Source organism: Sinocyclocheilus grahami, unplaced genomic scaffold, assembly GCF_001515645.1.
Source record: "Sinocyclocheilus grahami isolate Dianchi unplaced genomic scaffold, SAMN03320097.WGS_v1.1 scaffold1099.1, whole genome shotgun sequence".
NCBI classification, from domain to species: domain Eukaryota; kingdom Metazoa; phylum Chordata; class Actinopteri; order Cypriniformes; family Cyprinidae; genus Sinocyclocheilus; species Sinocyclocheilus grahami.
The window spans coordinates 679,146-686,458 of NW_015506278.1; positions in this window are offsets into that span (position 1 = coordinate 679,146).

The following is a 7,313-nucleotide window of genomic DNA, read 5'->3' on the forward strand; positions in this document are numbered from 1 at the left end:
CACACACACACACACACACACACACACACACACACACACACACACACACACACACACACACACACACACACACACACATCTTGTATATTTGTATAATTACTGTAATAGAGTCCTGTTCATAGTGCTGTCAAGGTGTTTAGGTTCCCATCATGCATTTCAGAATGAATAAATTATTATACTATTTTCTGGTGTATTTTTGTTTTTGTTCTCACTTTTAGATACTTCATTTGCTCAGAGTTCAGATTTTATTTTTTATCTAAAATCGCCTATTAATTGTCACTAGGGCTGCACGATAAATCGCATGCATTTATCATGCACATCTCATCAGTAAAGCCGGTTCTGTGATTAGTAGTAAATCTCCAGCACGTGCTTTCAGATTTAATACACAGAGCCATAGTTCACTTACAAGCTACGCAAACAGCTTTCATTATCGCATGCGATACATCGCTGATAATGAACGCGATATTGCATAGCTTGTCAGTGAACTACGGCTCTGTGTAGTAAATTATAAATATGAGCGTAGTTCGTCTGTTAATATCACATGCACTTTTTTGTTTGTTGTTTTTTTTAGTTTGTTACTCAGCGCAGGCAGTGCGCTGCATGAGACAAAAAAGTAATATAGCCAAAACAACCGCATAGCTACTCTTTAGTGTAGATGCATGTTGATTTTATCAGACGATGCTAAATTATAAATGAGAGTGACTCCTGGTTAACGTATTAAAAGGGGTTGTGTTTAGTCACTATTTAGTGTGGTATTTTTTGAAAATATTCACTCATCATGACAGTAAAATAGGGCATTCTAAGTCAATATACTGCAGTATTTCCTCTCTCAATCAGTAGAAAATATGGTTAACACCCAGTCATGCATGAAAAAAAAAATACCGTCATGTACCGTAAAACCGGTATAATTTTGAAAAATACCTTGTTGTAAATTTTTGGTCATACCGCCCAGCACTAATTTACACACACACACACACACACACACACACACACACACACACACACACACACACATCTTGTATATTTGTATAATTACTGTAATAGAGTCCTGTTCATAGTGCTGTCAAGGTGTTTAGGTTCCCATCATGCATTTCAGAATGAATAAATTATTATACTATTTTCTGGTGTATTTTTGTTTTTGTTCTCACTTTTAGATACTTCATTTGCTCAGAGTTCAGATTTTATTTTTTATCTAAAATCGCCTATTAATTGTCACTAGGGCTGCACGATAAATCGCATGCATTTATCATGCACATCTCATCAGTAAAGCCGGTTCTGTGATTAGTAGTAAATCTCCAGCACGTGCTTTCAGATTTAATACACAGAGCCATAGTTCACTTACAAGCTACGCAAACAGCTTTCATTATCGCATGCGATACATCGCTGATAATGAACGCGATATTGCATAGCTTGTCAGTGAACTACGGCTCTGTGTAGTAAATGCTGATCCATCTGAAACCGGCTTTACTGACGAGATGCGCATGATAAACTAATTGTCACCATTACTTTTTTGTAAGCTTTGCAAGTTTTTGTAAGTTTTGCAAGTAACAATCTCATACTCAGCTCACCATAATAAGCATTACTAGCACCAAACTCCCTTAATTGTTGCAATTTTCTCATAAAGACAAAGATGTGACTTCCCTGTAAGCCAGTTGGCAGCAAGCTAGTAAAAGTTTCCACATTGAGGATCAAGGTTAACGGTTCTCCTCTTTTGGCCTAATACACTCAAATCATCTCCTTCTGTTCTGACCTTTATGCTTCAACACACATTGCTTTAAAAATGTTCAACATTTTAGAGATTCAATGGTTAGTCTTCTGAGCTGTAACATGCAGCTTGAGTGTCTCCCAGTGGATTTCGACTCTTTAAAATAATGGAGGCTTCTGAACATCTGAACAATGCTGGGAGAAATTGCATGAGCTAACAATGAGAACACTGCACCATAAAGAACCTTTTTTTACCATAAATAACCCGTTTTCTTTTTTTTTTGGCAATGGAAACGTTCCATAGATGTTGAAAGGGTAATTTTGTGTCAACAACCAAATTACAGAAACTTCGCCGGCTAAAATTTTTGATTTTGATCATATTTTTTCAGCAGAAAGACAAAAGTAAATAGTAATGAAAGCCAAAATTGTAAATGTCATGGATGAATATTTACTGAGCAATCCACTATTTTGAGCAGGGGTCAAAATAAAATTTTTCACCTGAGATTTTGAAAATTAAATGAAAAATTCAAACATCATTATTTTATTTTTACACAGAGATAGGTAGGTCTATTAGCACAATCTGTTGATGTTAGCAATCTTTGTCTCTGCATCATATGTCAATGGAGACAGTTAAAAACAAAAAAAAAGCTTCTTTTTTTTCTTCCTAAAGTTTGCATGCCTGTAACTTAGAGTATTAAAGATATTTTAATGTACTTTTAGATTTCGGCTCATCTTAGATTTTAATTTGTCATCTTTTTTTGATATTTTTAACTTATTTTAAATTTAAGTTTAATTTCCAGATATACAGGGATTTTAATGTAGCTCCATGAGTAAACTGTTCAATTGTACACATTTTCAGTGCTCAAAAACCAAATGAGGGTCACTTTACACTGCTACTTATTTTTCATTCATTTTAAAAAGGAATGTCTGAAGAACAAATATTGTCATTTTGACCCTCCTCTACACAGTAGTGGATTACTTAGTAAATATACATCTGTGGCATTTTTCTCTCATTTTATTACTTTCACAAGAAAACAATGATCAGAGTTTAAATATTTCACCAGGGTTGAGATGACATGGAATGACCCAAAAGCTCTTCATAGAGACATACATGGCAATAAACAACCTTTATGTTTGTTACGTCCCTACTGTTACGCCTAAAACAAAAGGTACATAAAGTGGCACACGCTCCTGACCTAGTGCGTTTAACAAAACCAAACCTACGTGTTGTAATATGTATGTCACGTGACGTACTTCCCTCTCTCTTCTCTCTGGGAGGATGTAACAGATCAGGGAAGGCGTCCCCTGACTAAATGACAACTAGGAGCAAACCACACACCATCATAAGAGCAACATACAGAGAGCGACTAACAGCACAAATGAGCAGTGGCGAAGCCAGCCCCAACTCCGCCACTCCCCCCAATGCACGAGCTTGAACATCTTAAATACAGAGCCGTCATTCATGATTGGCTGTCACAGATATGCAGATCCTGACAGACAGTCCAGCCTGCCAATGGCAAAGCCTAAAGAAGAAAGACAACAGTGAGTAGAGAGGGAACCATTTTGCATATTCAGCAGATCTAAAACCTGAGGGAAAACGTCAGATTCTTAGTTCAACAAACCTTGTAAAAAGGTGTAACTGATACTTAATGCATCAATTAAATCGACTAAGTTTGATACTTGCGTATGTCTGAAAAAGATTCCTGATGCAATCTTAAGGCCCCAAGATCTTGCTGAAGTTGGTTGATGAGAAAGAGCTAGTTTGAGTCAGAATCACTTGATGAATGAAAAGGACTAGGCCGGAGCCTGGCACGAGCTTTGGTATCCTGGAGCGTTTCTCACATCTTCATCTTAGCATCTCACTGAACCACCGAACAGGGGCGGGTCACATGGAGTGTGGCCTTTTAAAGCCTGCAGAGATTCACGCCTCTCAAGATGGGTTCGTCCAATGAGGAAGGCTGAAATCCCAAGCGGGAGGTTGGAAATACTGAGGATTTTTATGAGTCTTTGTCTGTAAGCATGGTATTTTGCATATGTAATTCGCTGGAGTGTTGAGGCACAAATTAGTACCGCTTCTTAGAACATCAATATGTTGCATAGGTATCAGCATATAATATACACACTTGTTTCGATCATAGGAAGGCGAATTCATAGATACTAGACATGAAATAGTTACTTATATGAATGTGTGGTTTATCGTAAGCACGGATAAAAATAGTCTATAATACAACAGATTAAATACAACACAGCAATAATATACACAATGGCCTGAAGAAAATGGGTGTTCATTCAAAGAAGGTTTTCCTATGAATTAATTAGTAGAAAAGTCAGTTTCTCCTGTGCATTTGTGCCTTTCTTATGAGGAAAATGAGGGAGTTTATCCCCTGCATTCCTTTTAGGCCATAAAACCAGTGATATCATGATTAGTTGTCATAGTGACCAAGGTGGGGGATGGTGTTCAGCCGAAATCCTGGCATCCAGTATATTGAGTGAGGGGACTGTGACGACTTGTTAATCTAATGAATAATTGATTTGTTAAATCAAATAAAAATTAGTGTGTCAGATTGGTCGAGACGCTACAAGGAGCAAACCACACACCATCATAAGAGCAACATACAGAGAGCGACTAACAGCACAAATGAGCAGTGGCGAAGCCAGCCCCAACTCCGCCACTCCCCCCAATGCACGAGCTTGAACATCTTAAATACAGAGCCGTCATTCATGATTGGCTGTCACAGATATGCAGATCCTGACAGACAGTCCAGCCTGCCAATGGCAAAGCCTAAAGAAGAAAGACAACAGTGAGTAGAGAGACAAAGAAACAAAGCATTAGCAAAAACTACCAATAACAAAAGAGGGGAGGGGGCACAAAATGCTGTCACGTAACAATGTTTAAGTGTGTAGGTGAATAAACAGTGACAACATGGCTCATTTTTGACTGTCACTATCCTTATCGCACTGATTCATTTATTGCTTGCAGCTGCAAGAAATTAGATGTTTGTTGCCAGTTAAAGTCATCAGCAAAGGACACATCTGGTTGCAGGCTGCCCTCTGGGCTCATAACACCTGGAGGAAGCCTTGGGGCAGCTGTGTCTACTGGCCGAACCTTTACAATGGCCTCTGGTCTATCTGCAGTACTGTACACTACATTATAATTCACCTTCAGTCTCAATTACACTGCTGCAGAGTAACCACACAATACTGTAAACACTCTTCAGAATGTCAACTATACCTCGGTCTTAATCCTAAACAGTTGTTCTCAGCGAGAATAGTCATTTAAGAGTACAAGTTCATATCGGTATGTGTAAAATACATTCGCTGAAGAACTGTGGAAGTCGACTGAAATGAGACATTACTGTGTTTTTCTGCCAGGGGCAGAGTGAAAATTCAATTTATATTATGAAGATAAGAGCAGGGTTGCATTTGGAAATTCACTATTCACTTCAATGGAAAAATTAGCATTCACAATATTTGTTGGTTCCAGCAAACATACATGTATGCATTTTTAAAAATTGAAACAAACCACTTCTTTGCAAGGCAAAGTGTTATGCTTCCTTTGAGGTTAAAGATAATGAATTAAATGGAACTCATAGGTTGATAGTTTTGATAGTTTTATTATATATATGATTGATGAGATTAATTAAATGTTAAATACATCACATTCATTTAACACAATTAAAGCCCAGAGCTAATTTAACATCATAACACTTTCATTAAGCGCTGTGTGACTTCACATATGGAGAAATATAAACATAAATCAGTAAATGTATAAAATGTGGTAATCACTTCAACATCGATGCTTTTCCACTTATATTTCATACTTGTTGAGCTTTCATCAATTATATTCATCCATATAAAAGGTGCAAATTACTTTACTTTCATTAGGCCCATCTGGATTTCATTTATACATAATTTTGCCATTAAAACATCTTTCTCAGACAAAGTTTTGCCACCATTTACTGATAAATTATATGTTCGCTTTGGGATCAGTTCCTTTGGAAATGTTCTGGCAGTTTCAGCTTAACTGCAGTATTGGTAAACAGTTGTCTATATATATATATATATGTGAATACAAATGTATTTATTTCAACAACCAAATGCGATTTGTAATAGATTTACTTACAAGTTAGCAATAACAACGCAGATGTATAGAAGTTCATATTACAGATTCAGACCCTATTTAAAGGAAGCTAAATTGAAATGCTCATTAGACTTTTAAATGCCATTTTGAAGGTAAGCTTTGCCTTACAGAACCTCTTTCAGCATCAAAACGGCAAATTTGCACACTCCCGCTAAGACCATTTCTGTGTTTTACCTAAGGTTCTCCATTCTTTGAGGGTATTGAAACATTTGTGACGTTCAGCATCCAAAACATGCATCCCTTCCCCAACAGCAACGGGAGAAAAGAGACACAAAAGTGTCTTTTTGCCCTTAAGTTTTTTTCTAAAATGGATTACATTTCATAAATGCCATGCAACTAGCAACAAGGACATGGAAAACATTCTAAAGAACACCTTAACAGCTCGAGGTAGATGCATATTTGAGTGACTGAAATTAATGGGAGGTGTTCCACAAGACGTTGTCACTCAAACATGCTCTTTTTCCCTGCCTCTTCAGCTGTAAGGGCAGAAAACAAAGCTGTTCTGTATGTGTGCCGTCAGCAAGGTGCAAATGCATGTTAAAGAACTGCCCCATCGCGCTGATGAGGTTCTTAATGCAGATCGGGCACGACACTTGACTCTGGCCCCTGGATGTGTTCCAGTGCATTATCAGTCTTATTCACTGTTCCAAACACTGTGTCTACATTAACCTTGGAACAGAAGGAGCCATCCAAGCATATCAGGAGCAGCAGTGGGCAGGAGATAGTGGAACAAAATGGCTTCTGCATTCAAAAACTCATGCAAATCAAGCCTGTATGTATTCATAATCCAATTCCCTCCAGGTAAGGATTATTAAAAGTGACGAAACCTAGGCAATCAAATCAAGGTAGTTATGTGATTCTTATTTTATTGTCCTTTCTTTTAATTTATTTGCAAAATGTACATATACCGGCTTTAGATAACCTTTCTTGTTTTTTATTTCGGAATTAAAAATATTTTTGGTGAGGAAATTGAATTGAATAATTCAATTGTATTGAATTCACAATAATAATTCCTATTACTGTCAAAATAAGTCCTATATCATAATAATTCCTATTTATCAAAATAGAAAAAAAAAATAAAAACGTACTTTGGTACAAACTTTTATTATTTTGTGCTTAAAAATAAAATAGAATATTTTAACAAAACCACTTCATTGCTTATGAATGTTTAACAAAATGACTGTCAAATCAAATTCATGTAGTAATTACCATATGATATGCCATGTCATAATTACCATATTACAAGATGACAAACCCTGACTTACTACTCTATGCTGTTCATGTCCTCAGACTTGGAATTGTTACACTATTAATATCACAATTTTCATCCGAGTCATCAATAGACAAAACCATAATACAACAAGTAACACAAATGCTTTATAAATAGACTTCTTAAATTGTTCATTTTCAGATTATTCTTGCATTATTAAGACATTAAGGAATTATTAAACATAAATATTACATTTCA